The sequence below is a fragment of the Micromys minutus genome, assembly GCF_963924665.1.
Source record: "Micromys minutus genome assembly, chromosome: 19".
Taxonomy (NCBI): domain Eukaryota; kingdom Metazoa; phylum Chordata; class Mammalia; order Rodentia; family Muridae; genus Micromys; species Micromys minutus.
Genome location: NC_137954.1, coordinates 51,711,058 through 51,734,281, shown reverse-complemented (window position 1 = coordinate 51,734,281; position 23,224 = coordinate 51,711,058). Strand labels below are relative to the sequence as shown.

Genomic DNA, 23,224 nt, shown 5'->3' with positions numbered 1-23,224 from the left:
CCAGGATCTGTGGTTGGTTGGTGGAAGGGTATGTTTTCGTGTCCACTCAGATGTTGGTTTGCATCATTTTCATTTCCTTGAACACCCCAGGCATTGCTATTTGTACCCAGGGTACATTCCTATGTACCACACCATAAAGGGGTCTGTGGGGATGTAGATCACTTCTTCCTGTCCCCCAAATGAGGGTCATAGCTGGAGGTCACAGTCTAAGTATACAAAAGCAAATAAATTATGACTGTTTCCACTTAACTTGACATAAAAATGAAGGCTCAACAATATCTTTCCATAATAATTCTAATCAGCAAAACTATATACCTTACAAAAGTAGGTATGAGACTTTCAACAACATTTGGCTATGAAATGAGCAAATGTACTTAGAATGTATCAAAATCAATTTAAAGCATTTACCACAAGAAAATTTAATAAGCCCCGTATCTTAATTCTCTTTTAGAATTATAGAATTTCAAATAGAACACAATTGTTGTTGTTGTTGTTGTTGTTGTTTTTACACCAGATTTTTAAAAAAATAATCCCAAAGTATCTTTAATTGTGTCTACTTTTCTTGTTTATGTATCCCAATATATAGTCATCAGAGTCACTCTAAAAGGTAGAAAGGGGTGTCAGGGGAAGTCATGGAAAACTACAGGGAAAAAGAGGATCGTTCTGGCAAAGTCCTCTCATGGAGCACCTTGCCCTTTAAACCTCCCACAATTCCTCAGCTGATGCAAAACTGTCTTTGTGACTACATAGAGCTTCACCAATGCCAGCTCCTTCTACCCCACTGGTAGTCAATCTTCTCTTTCTGCTCTTCCCAAGAATGGGTGAGTAAGAGTATAGAGGTATGTTAGAGATGCTGTGATTGACCTGGATTTGAATACACAGGCAAAACATCATGTAAGTTGCTGTCAAATCCTATCTTGGTGCTCAGTGTCGTGCTGTGAGGTGATGGATATTTACAAGGTGGGATCTAGTAGAAGGTCCTCAGGTCAGTGAGGACTCACATTTGAAAGAGACTTCAGAGCTCTTGCCTCCTGGCTCACTGTTTCAATATGTGATCTCTTCTTCCCACAGGCACTTGTGACGCTGGCACCCACCATGAGGCAGTACAGCAAGGGTCCTTAGCCACTGTCTGTGTAGTGCCATTAAGACTTTCAGACTCTAAAGCTGAGAACAAAATACATTCCTTTCTTGGTTAAACAGGCTGATATCAACTATTTTTGTTTGAATAACAAGGAGAACTAGTTCAACAGATTGAAATTTCTCCCAAGTATTTTGTTCTTTGTTTCCTGAAAGATACCTTCCTCTTGTCTTGAATTTCAATTGCTTTGGTAACTTATTTAATCAACAAGAACTTAACACAAGATTGTCGCTTGCAGCCTCCTTCTGAGACTCTGGTGACATTTCTCTGTGACAGCCAGCTTCTGTGTTTTGAAGGAGCCAAGAAAACCACATGGAAAGATCTACATGAAAGGAACCAAGGTCCCCAGGTAAGTAACCACCCCAGAGCCAGCAGTTTGGGCAGATGTGACCAAACCATGTTGAGTCACAGCAGCTGACACTACATGTATCAAAGTCAGGCTGCCCCAAGTGAAGACATACGCACAGCTGATAAAGGATTCAAAGGGTGGTCACACTAGTCTAGAGTGTTCTGAATGGTTCTGTGGGAATGGGTTAATGCAAAGAGGAGAAGGGTGGAGGAGGAAATTCGGGTTTAAATACACAGAGAATGATACATTTAGTAGGAAAGGCATCGAAAGAAAGCAGGGATAAGGTGGAACAACCGTGGTACAGGAAAGTGCTGGAAAATAATGACAGATTCTAACTTGGGCTTAGTCCAAATGATTGATTTATCTATTACTCATGCTGTTATATGTACTTTCTTCCATGTTCAAATTAACTTTTATTTGAAGCTACTCTTCACCACGTGTATTTTAGGATTCTATACAATAACCCATGTAACCAATGTTTCCATACCAAAATTTCTAACAGCAACTTACACAATTATTCTAGGTAATAGTTGTCCTTCAGTGATTAAGGGAATTCTTGTTTCCCTAAATTTAACATAAAGCTCACACCTTAAGTTTATAAGGTTTAACATGTAAATTCAAATACAACATGCCTTATAGGAATTACAAGTTTTTAATTTCTAAAAGGTGACTTAATTTTTAGGTTCAAAGTTATCTTCAAAAGAATCGTCCCACATTTTCTCCTAGAGCTTCAAACTTTCTCCGTTCAGCTGTTCAACTGTTCCATGCTGCTCCAGACAAACCTGACCTGACTGACCTAAAGTGTTATTTATGTTCCTCAAAGAAGATTAAAAAGCAGTTTGTCATAACCACAGGTTTCTAATGTCTACTACAATATCCATCCGAAAAAGCTTTCAGAAGACGCTTTTTTCCTCAGAGTAGAAGTTGTCAAAGAAGAAGCACAGAGCCGGACATGGTTTATATAACAGAGCATGAACATCCTTTACTCAAGATGTTCAACTACTGAAGAGACAACCACGCCTGTAAGAGTATAACAAAGGGTGGAAAACAGCAACACGACTGGCCAGGAACAGGTTAAATAAACCACCACCTCCACCACTGCCTCCTCCTCCTCCTCCTCCTCCACCTCCTCCTCCTCCACCTCCTCCTCCTCCACCACTGCCTCCTCCTCCTCCTCCTCCTCCTCCACCTCCTCCTCCTCCTCCTCCTCCTCCTCCACCTCCTCCTCCACCACTGCCTCCTCCTCCTCCTCCACCTCCTCCTCCTCCTCCTCCACCTCCTCCTCCTCCTCCTCTTCCTCCTCCTCCTCCACCTCCTCCTCCTCCACCTCCTCCTCCTCCTCCTCCACCTCTTCCTCCTCCACCTCCTCCTCCTCCTCCTCTACCTCCTCCTCCTCCACCTCCTCCTCCTCTACCTCCACCTCCTCCTCCTCCTCCATCTTCTCCTTCTCCACCTCCTCCTCTTCCTCCTCCTCCTCCGCCTCCTCCCCCTCCTCCTCCGCCTCCTCCCCCTCCTCCTCCTCCACCTCCTCCTCCTCTACCTCCACCTCCTCCTCCTCCATCTTCTCCTCCTCCACCTCTTCCTCCTCCTCCTCCGCTTCCTCCCCTCCTCCACCTCCTCCTCCTCCTCCTCCTCCTCCTCCTCCTCCTCCTCCTCCTCCACCTCCTCCTCCTCCTCCTCCACCACTGCTATGAGGTGGTTGGTCTGCCCATGTAAATGCCTGGCGTAGGTGTGCATGTTCTCTTGGTGATAGACTAATCCATGCGAATTCTTCTACCATCCAGCTCCATCCCATTTGCTCTTTCCATAATCCACGTGACCTCCCAGTTCACTGATCATAAGCAACATTAACACCACTCAGAAGTTCATACTGAGAAAACACTTCTCGAAGATCTCTCTCTGTTGTATACAAACGGAGGCCAAATACTTCCAGACAAGAGCTAGGATCTGGGTTTGCCCCGCAGCCAGTGTGCCTTCTGCGGTTAGACATTGGAGAGTGACTCCCGCCCCTCTGCCGCCTATACTCTGGTGTATAGGACCTACTTCGAGATCGTCTCCCATGAGAGAGCGACCTGGATCAGTGTAGCGTCTATGAGAATGCCTCCTTGACCTTGACCTGGATTTGGATCTTGATCCAGAATGGGATTCAGAATGTTTGGAAACCCTGACCTGCTCTCTGGTTTTACAGGAGCAGGAGTTCCAGTTGGAGATTTTGACTGGGAGTGAGACTCTGCCCCCGAAGTTGTTCTCCTCTACTTCACTCATGTCGGCCGGGTGCTCCCGAGAACTAAACAAGAGGTATGTCAACGGCCTCGTCACCGCGCTGTTTGGACTGTGGGGAGGAAGAAGACGGCGGCTACAACGGCCTGTGCGCTCCACTCCCACTGGCTCGTACCTGTATGTACTTTTATAACAATCTAAAATCTAATCAAATATGAGTTATGCAAAAGATACAGAACATCGCTATTGGCCTTTTATCTTGCCCGGGAAGTAAATTGCCTTAAAGTGCGTGAAACTGTGGCATCAAAACCACTTCTGCCTTCTCCTTATTTCTGCGTTTAAGACGGCTTTGGATTTCATTCATCAAGTTCCAAGAATGGCCGTGCTAATGATCAGGTATGATCCCATCGAGAAAGAATACGAAAACCGGAGGACGTCTGTAGCAGAGCTTTTGCCAGAAATGAGTCCATAGGAGCTGCGATTGCATGCCTAAGACCTGTTCAGGGGCACGACAGCCATACTTCCAGCATGGGGGGGGGGGGTGTAGACTCCCACCCTGTAACTAAGACACGAACTGATGGCTGCTCCAGGAGGGAGAGTTAGCTCTCTTCCAAGATGCAGTTCCTGTGAAGCAATGTGTGCTCCATTATAGCCCCGCACACTCCGGCAGCATTCGCTGGAGATTTTCTTAAAGTCTGTACACATAAAGTTGCATGCAGAAGATGGTGGAAGGTTTGAGAAGGAATTGGAGGAGAGGGTCCAGAGGATATATTTGATCAAAACACTTAAAACATGCTATATGCATGTGTGAAATTTTCGAGTGACTAAAATATTTAAAGATATGACCCCAAAGAAGTAAAGTTTAGACCAGAATAATTAAATTTAAATTCATAGAAGTAAATGGGTGTGTGGGGGGTCTATTAAAGTGTGTTCAGTGAGACCATGCAGCTTTAACCTAAATGTTTACTCTGTCGTGCCACGTGACAGGCCTCAAAGGCCTCTCTTTCCCAACGCAAAGAAGCAAAACTCCCAAGTGATTGGTCACTTTAACCAATAATCTTAAAGACTAGCTCGGGAATAATCGCTGCTCCTCTGGTTACTATAAATACTATCACTATTTATAACCTGTCAACAGTTGGGTAGACACGCCGCCCTTGCTCTGACTGAGGCTCATGCTGCCTAGTGGTTCTCAGTAAATACCTTCTGACAACCAGTTGCTAGGGAGGTTTGTGTTTTGCCCTCTGTCTGCTCCAGCAGGGAGAAACACAACTGCTTTTAATAAAAGCTTCAGTAAATAGACTCTGAAAGTTGAAATTGGAATAACTTCTGTCGGTATGTCAAAAAGTTTTTGGGACACAACCCCTAACAACTCTCTGGTGAACCAAAAGTCAATATATTTTTACAGCACTTAACTTTTCATGGAATAGTTTTCACCTCTTCTCACAATAGGTCAAAGCAAAACATATTTGAATCCCTTTCATCTGCTATCCCATTAACCGAAAATATTCTTTGTGTGTTCAATGCCTGTCACATCTGAAGAAAGGGAGCAGAGATAATGGGAGGGGAGGCAGGAAGGGAGGGAAACCGGAGGGGCTTGTTCAAAGACCTACAGTTGATTCACCCTGAGATTTAAACTGATACTTGTGTTCCGTCCTCATGACAAAAGGCTTCTGTACAAAATGCCACACGTGTATGTGCACTCCTCAAGGGCTTTTATTTCACAAATTGGGAAAAGGAAATTTGTACGAGGGAACGTGTTTGAAATATAAAGTATGTCTCTTCTCTCAACACATGATGTTGTCACCAGAGGGCTTCATGATATCATTTTCCTCAGGGCCACGCCTAACAGGCTAAAAATGTAGATGTTATTAGGTCCTGCTCCTAAAGACGTGGCAACCATATGAAGGCCCTTTCTCATCCTGTTATGGTAACTAACAACCTGCTGAGGAAGTTATCTTTAATTTACAAAGCTTAAAAATCTGAAGAGGCTACACTGACTGATGGTCCTTGTGATTTGGTGATGAGTTCCCAGAAAGGCCATGTGACTCCATCCCAGCCTCAGAAGCACCAGGACATGTTCACCTTCAAAAATGACAAGTTGGATAAGAATGTTCAGACCGAGAAAATGAATAACTTCATGGTGGAGTGTGTCAACTTCGCAAAGAAGTTCTTGAGGGCCGTGTAAAATACAGCAAATACGGATCACTGTCGGAGCCAAAGAAATGTGTTAAAGTTTCCAGAAAGCAGTAAAGGACTCTTACCACACAATGTGTAGACCATGTGCTTGTGAGCCTGAAGTCTGTGCAAAATGTGGAAGGAAAGAAGAGATTGTTGCTCTGTTCAATAAAGAACCAGAAACCTCATAAAACACTGAAAGTGAAGGTTCTAACCATAGAAGTTGCAGATGGAAGAGAGACAGTGATGCGGGTACGGACGCTGCGTCTGACTCAGATGGCGAGGATGAAGCACTGAGGCGGTGCAGACCGAGTCAGGAAAGGCGGTTCCAACAGGCAGAGCTACCCCATGAGCAACTCCGGCTATTTATGACATTTGAGAAACAGAATCTTAAAGGTTTTCACAGTAACACTGTGTACAGAGTATGTGTGGACACACCATGGCATGTTGAATGAAACTTATAGAAATTGTTTAGAAAAAGATATAACTTAATGTCAAATTATTCGGTGTTGAGAACTGGTGATTGTATCAGAACTATCTCATGGAAAGCTAAGACAACTAGCCCAGAGTACATTGCCGTAGCCTGATTTCTTTAGTAAAAGCCCCCTTACATCCTACAAAGCAAAACAGTTTACTTTTATATGTGTGTGCATACACACACACACACACACACACATACACACAAAATCATATGTAATGATTTTCCTTCAAAAATGTTTTTATATACTTCATCCCAGTTTTTAACCTTTTCCTAGTTTGAAAATATATATTTAGAAAAATGTGTAGACTGTATAGTTCTATCTAGAAAGGAAATCTAGCATTCACACTGGAGTGGAGATCCTTGCAGTGTCAGAAGTTCCTGTGAAATTCTCCCTCCCAGAATTCCATTGTCCTGAATTATCACTTTATTGTCAGTGTTTTTTACTTGTAATCAGTGTAAGCTAGCTTCGTGTGATTACTGAGATCTGTGTCAGGGTGTTTGAAAACTAAGGCTACAGAAAGTGGCCAGGTGATACAATGAACTTTCCACGATGTTTAGCTAGATTCCCAATTCTAATGTTTTACTGTTTTCTTTGTGCTTTAATTCATACTAATGTATATATGATACTTGTGTGTGTGTGTGTGTGTGTGTGTGTGTGTGTGTTTGCTGAGCCATTGAAATTAATGGCAAACCATGAAAATTAAAAAAAAAAAAAAAAAAAAAAAAAAAAAAAAAAAAACTAAAGTAGTTCTTAACCGACTCTGCTTTCCCTACTGGTGTCAGGCAAGACCAAAATAAAGAGCAGGAGATCACTTTAGTAACTAAATACTAGATACTCACTGTGCTTTCTGCGTACATCATGATCGTACTGAATTCATCACACCGTGACTGATTGGGAATAAAGTGGCTGTTTTTTGGGGGTTTTTTGTTTTTTGTTTTTTGTTTTTTTAATAAGGAAGCAGAGATTAAGTAATTCTGTAGGAAGTCAGTTCGGGGTTTCTACTCAAAACAATCTCTTCCCACAACACATACTTAGGTGCATAACTGTCGCCCTCACTGAAAAAGTTGCACCTGTGACCAGCATCCCAGTGACGGTTGACAGACAGCACAGGAGTTCCTTCTTTAGATAAAGCTTCACAGTTCTGCAGGGTGTGCATGTGGGAAGAGGCCAGAGATGGGCAGGACAGGGAGTGGAGTGAGAGGCAGTAGTAACTCCATGAATATTATCAAAGCATGTACTATGTGCATGAAAACAACTTTTTGTAGAAGTGCGGGACCTAAATTCATGGTGTCTTTTTTAAAAGAGGTCAACGTGGTGATCCTTTTAATTTGTGTAGGGTCACACAAATTACCCAAGAGTTACTATTTGACAGCAGATTTGTGGGCCAGGATTAATTCTATTCACTCAGTATCCAAACATTTAGACTCCCTTCAAAAATAAAGGTCAATCTCTTTCTGTTAGGCATCCCTTTACAGTCTCTCAAGGCTTCAAACGGAGAAGGGATGTGGGAGACACCATGAACATGGTTGGATAGTCTTACACACAGCCAAAGCACTGCTTCCAAATGCTCTTGGTGTTGAGTGACAGGAGGGACTCAGATGAGAGATGGTGACACATGGTTTGCCAGGACCAGCTAGTGAGACTGTGACCTGTGCCACTGACTTTCTGATTTAAGAAACAAGTTTGAAATCATTGTCTGTGCAGTGTGACTTCGCTGCAGAGCGATGTCTCTGTCTCCTGCTCTGTGTCCCACTCATGTGCCTCCTTCCTGTTAGGGAACCAGGGTCCCAGAGAAAATAGTGCCGACAACTACAAAGTGAGCAGTTTTAAGCACCGCGGGAGCTGCCAGAGTGGCTATTTCTGGCTATCAGCGAGGAGCCAGATGTTAAATTGACATCTGTTAGAAAATAGTTTTCTGAGACTTGTATTTCAAAGTGTACAACGGAGAAACAGATGACACCACTTTTTCCCTTTTTTTCTTTCTTGGCTCAAGCTGAGAAGCTGGAAGATCACACCAGATGTGCAAGGATGTTTCTCTGTAAATACACGCTGTTTCCTGAGAAATAGCACACTCAAAGGCAGGGTCAGAGAGGCACTCCTTGAACTGTACTTCGGGTTTTGTTTTGTTTCAATAAATTATGGATTTCTGCTGTGATTAAGATGCTTACAAAGACCTATGGGGCAAGAACAATGAATTCAATGTTTTTGCAATTATTGTGACTTATATAATAAACTCAGTTCTCTGTAGAACGGAGACACACCACAAAAAAACCTGCAGACAGCTGAATAGAGTGACTTAAAATCGAGGATACTAGCTCCAATGGTGTGTCTGACACATTTATCACAAGTCACCCGACCTCACATGGGAATTCTCAGTATCCATCTTCTCATTGGGCCGCACCCTGCTTCTGTGTGTACACGTCTAAGGGAACATGTGCCCTTCCATACATACCATTAGTGACTGGCTCCGTTTCAAAGGAGAGCTTGTAGGAATTCTAGGCTCGTGACTGGGTTGAAGGCTGAGCACACAGCCCATGTCAGACCAGTCAGATACACTCTAGGACCTTTCTGTGAAAGGTTTTCCTGGTTTGAGCTCAAATTTTCAGGATACATTCTTCGAGCTCTTGGCTGACGTTTTTGCCCCCATGAAGAAAGGATGCGACTAAGAATGAGTCAGCACAGAGGACAAGAAGACAGGAGAATAAAAAAAGACGAACATCTGAAAACTTACAACTATGGGACTGACTGACTAGTCAACTTTCCAGTTAGTTAAGCTCATTTCCCTCTTGACTCGTGTCTAGTTTCAACCAGAGTCTCATTCTCTTGCAATGAAGAGAGTACGATCACGGTCAAGACAGCATCATATTTATGTGAGAAATCATCTTCTCTTGAGAGCATTACAAAAGGATCTTGTAAGACGCTACACTGGAGCAGAAAGAGATGGGAGCCGAGGGATGCTGATGGTGTTGATGGTGCTGATGTTGCTGATGGTGCGGCCTTACAGCCCAAGCTGTTGGTCCGGTGAAAGCAGGGGCCAGCCAGAGTCTCTGTAGATCAGGTGACTTGAAGCATTCTCAGGTGCTTTATGAGCTGCCCAGTGGGCTCCGTTTACTTCGCAGCACTGCACTTGATGAGGGTATACCAGGGTAAAAGATATGTTTCATGCATCCCGGCAACACATCCTGAAGTCTGCATGACATAGATGGTGTGCGTGGCGGTAGCAGAATCAAAGAAGAGCCTTTGGAGGTGAGAATCCCACCCCCAGTGACAAAATCCTCGCCACCATGGGAATTTCTTCTTTTTGAGTCATTGACTCGAAGAATGGTTCAGAAAGATCACCACTGAACATTTAAGCGCTCTCTCTCTCTCTCTCTCTCTCTCTCTCTCTCTCTCTCTCTCTCTCTCTCTCTCTCTCTCTCTCTCTCTCTCTCTCTCTCTCTCTCTCTCTCTCTCTCTTTCTCTCTCTCTCTCTGTGTGTGTGTATACGAGCACCACCAGAAGGCAATGTTACATGTCTCCCTACCCCTGTGCTCACCACCAGAGGAAAGTGTTAAGTGTCTCCCCCTGCCGCTCTCTGTATTTTTTGAGACAAGATCTCCCGCTAGGCGGGCCAATCAGCCAAACAGGAAAAGCAAAGTAATTTTCCTGTTTCTGCCGCTTCGGCAGTGGGATTAAAAGCACACACTGTCCCACCTGGTCACCGGGGTTTTTCTATGGATGCTGGACCCAAACTCATAACCTCTCACTGGTATGACAAACATTTTCAGGACTGAAAACCTTCCTAGCTCCTCGGATATTTGTAAGCATAGTCAAAGGGACCTATTATCTTAAAAACACTTCCATGTTACAAAGAATAAAATGGTGTTTGTCCTTTATGTGTTTTGCTCGTTATAAAACACCGATGTTTTGTCTTCCGTCTCATTGTTTCCTGTGACTGCTATGTGGGCTGCTTTGAACTGTTTTCATGGACCCCTGGTTAATCCAGCACTAAAAACCTCTGTCCTGGCAGTGCAGGGAATCACCAGCAGGTGTCACTGTGGGCGACCAGGCCTGCGGAACAGTCTGCAGCTGACGCTGGCCGCAGCCACTCTCTAGGAGGATCAGTCTCGCTTTCAAGTTGTCTATTTTTTAATATTTTCGAACATTGGAAACTAGACTTCTGTTTGTCATGACACATCTGGCATCTCCTGGAGTCTTCTGTCCCTCTAGACTTCAACCTTGGCAGAACTTGAAAAAATAAATGACCAACTAAAAAATATTTCAAAATGCGGGTAAAACTGTTTCCACTTTTATTAAATCTTCAATTTCACATATATTTATTTAAAATTTCTCATTTCTAAGACAGACAGCCAAACACACACACATGTACACGAGCACACACACACACACACACACACACACACACACACACACACACACAATTTTAACAAATAAATAATATATTTTTAAAGGTTTCTGATCTCCAAAGAGATCATAAACCTGGCCACCAGCTTGAAGTTCTGTGACGTGTCTGGCTTCTCCCAAATCTCTGTTATATTGTCTGTCCTAAGGCTTAGGTTGTGTTGACCTCGAGGGGTCCTTTTTCAGACTGGCCTCTTCCCTGGTGTTGAAGGTAAATTGTTCTGTTATTGACCGATTTTCCTGTTCTTCTAGTCAGTAGATTTGTCACTGCTTGGCTGCTGTCTCAGGGCACTGCAGAGACCAGTGCCTACTGCTTTTCAGAGGTTCTCAAACTGGGGTCAGACATCAGATATTTATATTGTGATTCATAATGCTAGCAGAGTTATAGTTACGGAGTAGCAATGGAAATAAGGAGGTTGGGGGTCACCACAGCATGAGGAACTGTAGTAAAGGGCCACAGTGACCTGCTGCTGTGATGAAGAACAGCTCAAAAGTGAGCTACTCTGTAAAGATTTGAGAGGATACTGTGGCAGCATGCATAGGACCTAATCCTACGCTGGGAGGGGATGTGGACATGGGTTCTCATCCCTAGCCAAGAATCTATTTCCACCTGACAACCCTTCACAAAAGAAGAAGTAGTTTTCTGCATTGAAGTCTCACAGGGTATATAAACCACAGCAAAGGGTAAGCCCCATACCAAGCAGTAGGAAGCCAACAGAAAATGAACCCAATTCTATTTTTTGGAGATTTTTTTTTTGTCTCATCTTCCTTTGCTTGTGTGTCTTACTGTTTTTCATTTGTTAGTTATGATTTCTATTTTGCATATTTGTGTGTGTATGTGTTTTATGTGTGTGTCTCTGTGTATATGTGCTTTTAATACTTTTCCTTTTTTTAAATGCTGCTTTGTTTGATTTATTTGTGTGTTTCTCTTCTAAAGAGAGAGAAGGAAAGATGCTGGCTAGATGACGGAGATGAGGAGGAGCTGGAGACGGGAACCCTGATCCGAATACATTACATGAAAACAAATATTTTCAGTTTCAAAAGAATGTGCCCCCCCTTTGTTCTTCATTCTCAACTTCAGCTATCCATGTTGTAAAAGCAATATGAGGAACTTGAGAGGTGTGAGAGACTTAAGAGACCCAAAGGGAGAGAGAGACAAGGGGGAGGTAAGGCAAATGCTTTTAGGACTTTAAAACACCTTATCTGTTTGCTTTTTTAATATTTGGACTAAAGCAAGACTTTTTTTTGCCTCTCCTCTAATAGTTAGGTTACTTCTCAGGGTTCAGCTGTTCCTTACCTGAGGCTGCAGAGAATCTAGGAGCAAAGCTGGAATCCATAAATAATGTAACAGTGTCAGGCCGGCCAAGCCAGCTGCCATATATAACGCTCATGCCATACTCAGTAGGTCAACCCACGGACCTCAAATGACAGCTATACAGCTCCCTCCAAATGCCTGTTATTCAAGGAGAAGTCTGTGTGTTGGATATACAGCCACGAAGCCCCTAATGCACTTCAGTTGTTTTTACATTCGTAAAGCAAAGCAAAGATTTCAAGCTTCTCTGACAGTATCTTAAAGTCGGGAAACTCACTCCAGCGCAGTTCGAACTAGATGAACTCTGTAGAACGGAGGTTGGGGTTGATCCTTGTTTAGGTTAAAAATGCTTCCAGAAGAGATATGTTTTTAAGTTATAAGAATAACTCATTTATCTCTGTGACATTTATGAAGAGCTTTATTAGATATAATTTAATTTTTGTTAGTGTAAGTCCTCAAATCCATCAAATGCTAACATAGTGAAAGTTGTAAGACCATCTTTACTCTAGAGACGTGCAAGTCATGTTTGATGATATAATACTTTAAACATCAAAACAAAAATTACAATGGGAGACTTGTGCTCTCACAGAGCTGCAGACTGAGAGGTACATTCTTATACCCTCAGTCTTTCCTCGTTTGCAAAGTCCAATTGAGATAAAACAAAGTGTAGCATTAAATCTTGAAGGCAGCAATATGCCAGGTTATTCATAAATTTTGCAAGGTGGTAGCCAGTGCTGTATAAGTAAATACCGGAAGTAAGTACCAGAACTAGAAAGACTCAGTGATGACCAGAGTCTCAACCACAGAGGTTCTGCTTTTACAAGTCTAGCTGGGTATAGAGAAAAAAACCTTCAAAGGATCTCACTTGAGAGTGAGTGTGCTCAGTGTCCTTATACTGCAGTTTCAGGTTCTTTTCCAAAACCGAACAGAAACCTGTAGAGAGAACATATTGTGTGTTGTATGGACACATCCTCTGTCAACTAAAAAGCCTATGGCCTATGGATTAGGCAGGAAATGGGAAGTGATACATCTGGGAGGATAAAGGATTCTGGGAAAGAGCAAGGCAGGAGATGGCTGGGGAAATGAGAGAAGGTGGACTCACGGTACCCCAGCACAGTTAACCAGCCTTCAAGGTGTTTGTAAATATATTTTAAGACTGAGTCTTATTCTGGAAGACAGTGTTGGGAGGCGGAAGCATGTCTAACTTCAACAGAAACCAGCCTTTCACAACCCACCATGTAAATGGTTAGAAGTATGGAAGTGACTTTGGCCAACTGTCACTCAGCAGAACTACAAAGATCTACGCTGCAACATGATACAGCAAAACCTTAAGCAAAACCTGGGAAATTGCCCAAATCCCTGAGTCAGCAAATCAGACAGAATTCTTGTATTAGAATTTTTATCAGCTTTGTAGTTCAGAGCCATTGTTCCTGGGTTACTTTGTTACTTAGAATAGCCAAGCCTGACCAAAAGCAATCCAGAAGCAAACTTTCAATATAAAGAATGAAAACAGTCCTTTGGCCTAGTGGGGTTTATTTGGTTTAGCTGAAAATGAATGTTTTTAAAAATGTTTCTTTAGAAAAACTAAAAGTTAGTTTTAAAGTAAGATGCTCTTACAAACTGTTTGTGTTCTCATAATAAAGACCAAATCAAGTGCAGGGCTTTGGGCACACTTCCTTCATAAAGAGCCCTGCAGCCTAATGGACTGCCCAGGCTGTTCCAGAGACAGACTACATCTTTTCTTTGATCTTTGAAATTATTAAACTGAAACATAATACTTGTCCTCTTTATATTCTTTTTATGAAACTCAGCCGTTGCTTCCCCAGAAGGCATCTTAAAAAGGCTAAAACTGTCCATAGGCTTGATTTATAAGACTATATAATGTTTTATACACTTCGCAAAGACTAAAGAGGCCTTTAAACCAAACTTAGGGGAGCTCATTTTTAAAATCCTGATTCTGGATTTTTTTTTTTCTTTAAAAACAAAGTAGAGTTTGTTTTAGGCTGCTCTCACAAAATCGATGCAAGAATTATCACTACCAGAGCCACAAACAGGCCTGGAGGAGGTCCTGCCTCCCGAGCAAACACCCCAAAACCTTTAAGGCCAGCACTTGAGTGGCATCAAAATTACAAAATTAATATGTAAGGAGGAACCAAAATTTCACACTCATTATAGGATTTATTCAAGAATAAGAATGTTTAAAGGGTAGTTTTCCATTTGTGAAAATAAAGAACTAAAGAGAATAGTTATTTTTGTGTTATAGAGAATATTTGTTTAAAATGTCACTTTCTTAAGGGCTGCATCAAATTCCTCATGTAAAGCAGTCGCTCTTCCTTAGTTCAAATGTGGTATATTCTATCAATGTGAATATATAGCAGGTCTTGAAAGACCCCCAAGGGAGACCCTCACTCAAATCTCAGGAGAGGCGAGCACCCAGCGAGGCACCGAGACCAGACTTGCTGCAATCGCACGAGGAAGTTTATTGAAAGTGAAACAGAGTGAGATCTCAGGCCAGCATGCTGGGGTCGAGACTCATACACCACGCAGGTGTAGAGGAGTTCGACCCTGGCCTGAACTTGTAACGGGCTTATAAAGGCAAAAACCACAAAAGAGGGGGAGGACAGGGGGAGAATGAGGAAATTCAAAGGGGACAATGAGGAAATTCAAAGGGGAAGAATCATACATTTTTTATCAGTTAAACCATGAGTCACATGAATCATACACCTGGGGCACACCTAGGGCGTTGAAACATTCCACAGAGGTCATCGGGACCTTCTGTGGTTATTCTGGGAACTCAAATCTCAAGAAAGTTCCGGGAGTGATTACCTGCAGAGGAGAGGGCCCTAGGGCAAGGAATCAGTGTCCTTTGACAACTTTTTACTCTTCAGTCTCGAGACACACTGTTCAAAATGGATGCAATATGTCTTAGGGCTTTATGGCTGTGAAAGACAGCATGACCATTACAACTCTTACAAAGAAAACACTTAATTGGGGCTGAGGTACAGTTCAGGGGTTCAGTCCATTATCACCATGACAGGAAGCATGGCAGTGAGCAGGCACACTTGATGCTGGAGAAGGAGCTAAGCGTCCTACATCTTGATCTACAGGCAGCAGGAAGTGAACTGAGACACACTTCCTCCGAAAATGCCATACTTCCTAATAGTGTGTGGAGAGCCATTTTGACACCCCTGAACAGCTTATGGCAGAGTATTATTAATTTTATCCCAGGACATTTTGGGGCTAGCCAAGGAAGGAATCTGGCCTCTGTGCTACACCCTGTAAGGGCTATTATCAGCACATCTGCATCTGTAGCCCTAGGGCAGGTTTTAAGAATAAGGCTTTAAGGAGGAACTTTTACATCTCTAGTATGGAGCAGGGCCTTTTAGAATGCAGCATATCGGAAGTACATTTGTATTTGATGCTCCAGGCAGTATCCTTAGAAATGCAGGGTGGATTTTGGAATGTAGGCACAGCAGTATCCATTTTTGTCTCTGACCTTTTCACCTGACGGCCAAGATTGTTAACTCATTTGATCCTTCTCTCTGAGCAATTACCATTTTTGCATGTAATTAAAACGGTTTAAAAAGAGAGTACAAATTAAAAAAAGCTTCAATTCGTCCACAAGGCCGAAGTCATATTGCAACTTTAACAAACTTGTCTTTTTCTTTCATTCCTCGCTCTGGCTCCAGGTGGACCTCTTGGGAGTTAGAGCTGGTCTCAGACAATAGTGCCACTCCCTAAGAAGCCAAGAGGGAGGGGCATTTTTATTCAGTCCACCACAGGATCTATTTGATAACATTTGTGATTTAAAACTGTCTGAAAAACACTGGCAGCCCCAAACTATGAATGAATGATTAGGAAGGCAGATTAGATAATGAAATGAGGGAGACCTGGGGGAACTGAGTCTGTCAGCAGTGAGAAACAAGAATAAGAGTGAAAGTTGTCACATGCCTGAAGAAACATCCGCCAATTCCCTACATCTGCCCAGGTGACGCTAGGGTAGGGAAGGTTGTCCCAGCCTTACTGAAGCCTGGCCATCTGCGAGGTCTCTCTCAACCCGGACAAGTCTCTGCAGCAGACCTATATTCTCATTTTCGCCACAGATGGAAGACCTTCATGGGTTTTTTTTGTTTGTTTGTGTGTGTGTGTGTGTGTGTGTGTGTGTGTGTGTGTGTGTGTGTTTTAAACCCATTGACCACAGTAAAGACTTGTAAGCTGCTCTCAGCAAGTCTGACAAGGCCGTTAAGCAGCTTGGAAATTGTTACCTTCCTTGTGGATACATGTCTAAGAATAAACATCTCATTTGCTTAGACTCCTCATTCTCCCAGCTGAGAGTCACAGTGCGTCCAGAAACCTGAATGTGACGAAGCCAGTCAGCAGATTTTAATCAAGAAATGTGCCAGTTCCTGGGAGGACAGTGTGTGACTTGACACATTTTTGCCCTTAAGAAAGTAGTTTTTGTGAGACTTTGCATTGGATTCTTCTAAATTAATCATACCCTGTCTGCAAGAACCCCATACTTACTTCTGCAATGGACTAAAGATGGGAATGTAGATTCCTCTCCCAGCCCGGTCTCTGCTCCACCATGTAACTGGTCATCATTATCCTCATTTTTACTAACCACAAGGCTTGTACGAGAAGCCTATGAGATAAGTTGCTTTCGAAGAGCCAGGTATTGTCATAGAGTTCTGGAGACTGGCCAAACTCGAACCTGGCTCTTACATGCTTACAGCCCTTTTTACTCCAATGAGAGGGAGGCCCTGTCAGCAACACGAAGAACATTTCACATTCCCTTTGTCTCCTGTGTGGTTCTGTGACAAACAGATAGTGAAGGGTGTAGTTCTCTGCCTGACGGTGAGAATGGTCGTCTGTCTGTCCAGATCCGCAGGGTCGATGTCTCTTAGTTGACTACTGGAGGGCAGATGAAACCCTACCCATAGTTTTAAATCCAAGACTGTGGAAAACCCCTATATAAATAAAGTGCAGCTCAGCCCTTTTATTCTTACCGAAAGGAAAACTATGACCGCAATAAGAAATACAAGTGTATATATATATATATACACATAATGTATAGCTTCCGTGTGAGAGATTGAGAGGCTCTTCATTTCCTCACTAGGAGCATGTGGCTTTTCCAGAGAAGGGTACAGTGACTTTGCTGTACTGAAGAGTGACATCATGACCTACCAAACCATGTTCCCATGAGAAGAAGGACCATTCCCTGGAAATGCCAGGGCTCTCTAGGCTGTGTAAGTTCTCAGGACATTGTCCCAAAGGCAGTACAAACTAGTGTGAGCAAAGAACCCAGTCTTTTGTGGTCCTGTGCTCTGTAATCTTGACAGCTTCCAACCTTGCTGTGTCTGTTTCCTTGTGGGGAGCCGAATGCGGACACCATTACAAGATGGCGCTGGCTCCCTCACGGTTTGAGGTAAACAACTCCATATATAGTAATGCTCTTGTCAGCTAAGGCGCTGCACCCTGGCATGCGCAGTACATAACCTATCTCCGGCCAATCCCGAGGCCTCTGGTGTCAGCAGACTGGTGACAACCGATCATGGCAAGCCCGTATGCGCTTCTCCCTATATAAGCGGACAGCTAGGGTAGTTCGGGGCCCCTCGCTTCCTGCTCTTCTCTTCAACCAAGAGGCTCCCACAATAAAGGGTGATCTGAGAAGAATCCTCTGGTGGTGGTCGTCTTTCCTCGCTGGTCGAGGAGTGCGCCGCATTTCCTCACCAGCCAAAAGGTCCATGCGTGCAGCCTCCAAGATCCCTTTCAAGGCCTCAGTGATGTGATTCTTTTTCTCATTACAGATTTCTATAAACATGTGAATCCTATCTGGCTTATCTGAATGGAAAATGGGGGTTTTAAGACTCTCAGTTTGTTCTGGTGATCTTCAAAAGAAAAACTAAACTGTTAAATCGGAGAGAAAAATCTTCACTGGTGCTAATGAAAGTCCACCTTTCCACTCATGATAGAAGAATGCTGTCCATATGGGCGCTGATGTCTTCACTGCTGAACTGGAGCAGATGTCATGAGCCCTGCTTTCATTCCACCTCCATGTAAGACACAGATTAAGGGTTCAGATGGGAAGAGCAGAGGTCTCTGTAGTAAATGAATGATGTTTCCATCCACATGTCTGTCCATATGCCGGGCTCTTAAGAGTTTTTAAAATATAGCTCTGGTGTAGTTTGGGGAGTGATAGTTGATGGAAGAAACAAAACAAGAACCAAGTTTTCTAAGTTCAAATCAGAATTGAGACGTTTGATATGGATATTAACATTATTGTTTAATTATGTTATCTCAAATATTAATATGCATGTTAATAAAATTAAGACTTAAACATTAAAATTAATATAACTAAATCAACTTTCTATTAAATTTTTTATTTAAATTTTTATTAAATTAGTACATTAAATAATTTATTAAATAAATTATTATAATAAAATTAAGTTACTAATATGCATGATACCTCACCACCATGCCTCTCAATAAGCCATTCATATTCATGTCTCTTCATGTGCTTCACTTTTTATGGGTGTTTTTAGATTTATTGATTTATTATGTATAAGTACACTGTAGGTGTCGTCAGACACACCACAAGAGGGCATCAGATCTCATTAAAGATGGTTGTGAGCCACCATGTGCTTGCTGGGATTTGAACTCAGGACCTCTGGAAAAGCAGTCAGTGCTCTTAACCACTGAGTCATCTCTCCAGCCCAAGACTCACTTTTTATATTAAAAAAGGGAGCACAGCACACACACTTTGTTTTACATGTTTTCTCACCAGCACTGCATATTGAAAATGAACACACATAATGTCCCTGTGACTTTCCATGTTTAAGTCCCGTTCAATGTGACTCTTAATAGACCCAAGGCTTTCCCTGAGGTACTTAAGGGCTCCAGAGTTTGGGATGTAGCTAAGTGAACAGAGGTCTAGCCCCCAGATCCAGGTCTAACCCCAAACTGTCCCTAACGGAATCTTTTAATAAAAATGCACCTTACATATAGTTAAAACTGCTACTAAAAAGAAAGTCACATGTTTAACATATATAACATTGAAGGACTTGTGTATATTCTGAGTAATAACTCCCTTGTGGTATAGTAAGACACGCTTCCTAGGTTTAAAGCCACAATCACTGAGTGACTGCAATGGTTTTTATACACACCCACAGACTCTTTGTGTCCCCTCCCATGAGGAATGCAATCCTGCCCCTTCCCTGGAATGCTAGGCAGCTTTGCTGAGTCACTCCTGATGAAGAGGCTGTGACAGCATTGTGACAGCATTGCCTTCGCATAGCTTGCAAGGCTTTTTCAGGGAAGGTTGGGGCTGAAGCAGAGATCATGGCTCTGCTCAATTTTCTTAACGATGAGATGAGAAAAAATACCACTGATTTAATATTTTAATGTTAATATATGGAAAAATCTCATTGTAGTCAACTTGAAAGTTCTATAGAACCCTGCTCTTTCACTATCTGGGAGGATTTCTACCTATATATGAAAAGCACTCATTATGGCTAAACCTCTGCAGGTAGCTGCCATTATTTCCTTAACATCATTTGGACATGGACCTGCTGAATGCAGTGAGAATTCCTGTTCTATATAAAAGGTACACGGTACCACTGAGTCCTAGTTACTTAGGTGGGCATTCAAGTCACTTTTAGATCACTTTCCACATTTCATTTTTAAATCAAAATGAAGAAAACAGAAGACAAGCCTTTTTGAATTAGCAGGCAGTTGTACAAACCTCTGTGCCCTTTCTTCACGGCTCACGGAGGAGAATGACTGATCATGAACATGGTAATGATGGAAATGCACTGTGGAGGAGGGGCCGTAATGCATGTGCTTATGTCATACAGGGAGCTTATTAAGCATAGCGCCTCCCATTGCAATGGTATGAAAGGCCATCAGCTACTCGCTGTCTGGCAAACTCTTGATTGTTCGGCTACACTTTCCTTCATTTATTGAAATTAAAAAAAAAAAAAGTATTTTCAAGCAGTTCCTCTGCAATCGGAGGGCTATCAGTTTTGTAACATTAAGGTCAGAGTTCTTTCTTGTAACTATACCCATTAACTGAGTTATTCTTTAGGTTACAAAAGACTGCTTTGTAGGCTACAATCCTGCTTGGCTGCCACCAGGCTTCCAACAGGAACAGTTTACAGAAGTAATTAACAATGTTATCAGCAATATTTGTGCTGCTGTGAGCAATTGGAAATGCAGCCAGTACCAAAGCCACTCCAGGACCCGAAACTTAACCCCATAAGCCAGGACCACCCCTGAAAGGAAAATGATTTAGTCACTGTCCTCACTGATGGTGTATCCAGAGCTTTCCTCTTCAGACTGTTGAGTTCTCAAGCCTGCAGATATCTGGGAGATTGGTGACATCACCCGAGTCACCTAGGTTTCCCTCTTCATAGGAATTGGGAGTAATCTCTGTGCTCACCTTCATGAGCCAGACAATGGGAGGAAAAATTCTCTGAAGCCTCAGATTTTTCCTTTGACTTACTGGACAGGAAACATGGAATGCATCCCAAAAGGGAGCTCCAGGTCAAGGGAGTTTTTTCATGTAGGCCTGAATCTAATTAGCATGGTGTAATTAACAAGGTTGCATGTTGCACTGTCCTGATCTGGGAATTGCTAATCTGTCACAGACTGGATTCCTAGAACTTAAAGCTGTAGGTAGCCCCCTGTGAACCATGTGAGCATTTAATGAAGAGAGAAAAATCACACAGCAAAATCACACAGGGTCTACACAGAGCTCCACTCTACCTCAATCCCAGCTCACTATCTCCGCCAGCTTTTCCTGGTACTACTGAACTTCAAGTCACAGCTTGTAGTTGTATTCAAGTCTATCCCGAGACTCCGTAGAGCCAAGAGGAGCATGACTTTGCATTGTTGGTTGGGAAAGCAAAGGAGAAAAAATTGAGACAAGAGAAGAGATTCCTCTGGAGCAGCCTTGAGCACTCAGGAAAATGGGGACAACTTTAAGGACTTGTTTCACTTGGAGACAAGAAAAGGACATTTTACTTGGTTCACTCTAGATTTACTCAAGTGTCAACTAAAGAGTAATAAACAAAAGCAAACAGAAACCAAAGGACAGAGTTTGGAGAGCTAAACTTAGAGCTAGGTATATAAGTAGGAAAAACAGAATAAATACACTTAAACATCTGTAAACATTTGGCTTTCCCCAGTATATCCTCACAGTTGAAAACTGAAAAATAGGTTTTCTTCTACCAAATGCAAGAACAGGCATATATATATTATTATTATCCTAATGAAAAAGTGTATTATGTTGATTATTTCCTTGATCTAAGAACTATTTAACAAAGCATAATTGTTAAAAATGTGAAGGCTGAGGACCTAGACTCGAGGTAGTATTTGCATGAACATGGCTGGCTCAGTCCTTGGGACTGGAGGGTAACAAGTAAACATGTGTGCTGGCCTTTAAGAGGTTCTTACTGATTTTTAACCATTGCTTTGTGTTCAGAAAGGGCTGTTTGTGTGATTTCTGTTCTTTGGATGATGGGAATACGCATGATCAATTTTCATGAATGTGTTCTGCGCATCAGTAATGTGATAGACATCTGATAAGATCTATTTCCCACATACCGTTTAATATCTCAGTCAGGCATGCCTGTTTGGTTGCAATCTTACTTAAATATTCTTTTAAAGCTTTCTGTTTTATAGAATTCATTGGAAGAAGAAAAGCTTCATAGCGATCGTGTGGAGATCAAAGGTAAACGTGGGTGGGTCAGGTCTGTCCCTCCACTGTGTGTGGCCTGAGCTTTGAGCTCAGGCCATCAAGTTCAGGGGCAAACACCTCCCCTCACTGAGCCATCTCACGGACCCACAACACTCTTATTCCATTTGTATCCTTTTAATTTGTACTACATTGGATGAACTCTTTATGAGTTTTAGGTCTTTTGTTTGCATCCGCATGGATGTGCCTCCGTCTTCCCTCAAGCCTCCCCCAGCCTGGTTGCCCAGCTCTTACACAGCTCTTAGTTGAGTGTAAACGCAGCTAGTCACTATTATCCACACCCAGAGTCAGAATAAGAGTAATAAGCCAAAGGATGCTCTTCTTTGCAGACTTGCAGCAGACAAACTACTTCACATAGCTAACACAAGATGAGCGTTAAGGAACTTGAATAAAATAAGGGCCAGGGGAGAATGAAGGCAATGTGGCAGATGGTCAAAATGTAAATGTTCATTGAGTTAATGACATTTCATGACTTTAAACCTTATCAAAACTTCTTATTTGACAAGATCAAGAAAGGAAAAGGATGTGCTGGTCAAGTCTTAGCTGGCAATAATATGACTCTTCTGGCATTGCAGATATCTGGAGTTTGCTCTCAGATATGGCTGAGGGCATCAGAAAAGGGATTAGAGCATGAGGTAATTCTCAAACAAATTTATATTCTTCTGATGCAGATTACTATTACACAAATATTATGAAAAACATACATCAAATAATAAAAGTCAACTAAATCACAGAAAATGCAATGAATGTTCCAAAAGGGTTGTGCACATAGAAGCTAGGAGTAAGTTTTGGTTTTGATCCCTTTATGTACCTATCTTGTGTAGTTCATTTAACTTGGCAATCCAACACATTCACACCTGTCTATTGCCTGTCATAATAAAGAGCAATGTCTACAGCTATCATCTGTAAGTTTCCTACAAGTGTTTCTCCACATGGCAATAAATTGAAAATACTGTTACCAAAAGGTAAATTTAGTATATTTTGAGAATTAAATATACAGGTGTGCGGCACGCTCCTTGACCAGTTCGGAAAGACGACCACCACCAGAGGATTCTTCTCAGATCACACTTTATTGTGGGAGCCTCTTGGTTGAAAGGGAGAGCAGGAAGCGAGGGCCCCGAACTACCCTAGCTGTCCGCTTATATAGGGAGAAGCGCATACGGGCTTGCCATGATTGGTTGTCACCAGTCTGCTGACACCAGAGGCCTCAGGATTGGCTGGAGATAGGTTATGTACTGCGCATGAGCAGGGTGCAGTGCCTTAGCTGACAAGAGCATTACTATATATGGAGTTGTTTACCTCAAGCCGTGAGGGAGCCAGCCCCATCTTGTAATGGTGTCCGCATTTGGCTCCCCACAGTTCCCCCTTCTGTTTTAACTTGAGCACAAGCAAC

The 23,224-nt window shown here is 42.5% G+C and overlaps 2 pseudogenes across 2 annotated transcripts in view; one reads left to right on the top strand and one right to left on the bottom strand.

Moving 5' to 3' along the window:
- LOC308433279 (high mobility group protein B3-like) overlaps positions 1–23,224 on the bottom strand; it is a 192,155-nt pseudogene that overhangs the window by 6,271 nt on the left and 162,660 nt on the right. Inside the window, exon 2 of the transcript in view lies at positions 3,064–3,161. The product of the transcript in view is annotated as a high mobility group protein B3-like (transcript). The remainder of the gene's footprint in view (positions 1–3,063; positions 3,162–23,224) is intronic.
- LOC308432999 (uncharacterized protein C9orf85 homolog) lies at positions 5,728–9,389 on the top strand (annotated as a pseudogene). Its single transcript has 2 exons — positions 5,728–6,287; positions 9,166–9,389. The product of its transcript is annotated as an uncharacterized protein C9orf85 homolog (transcript).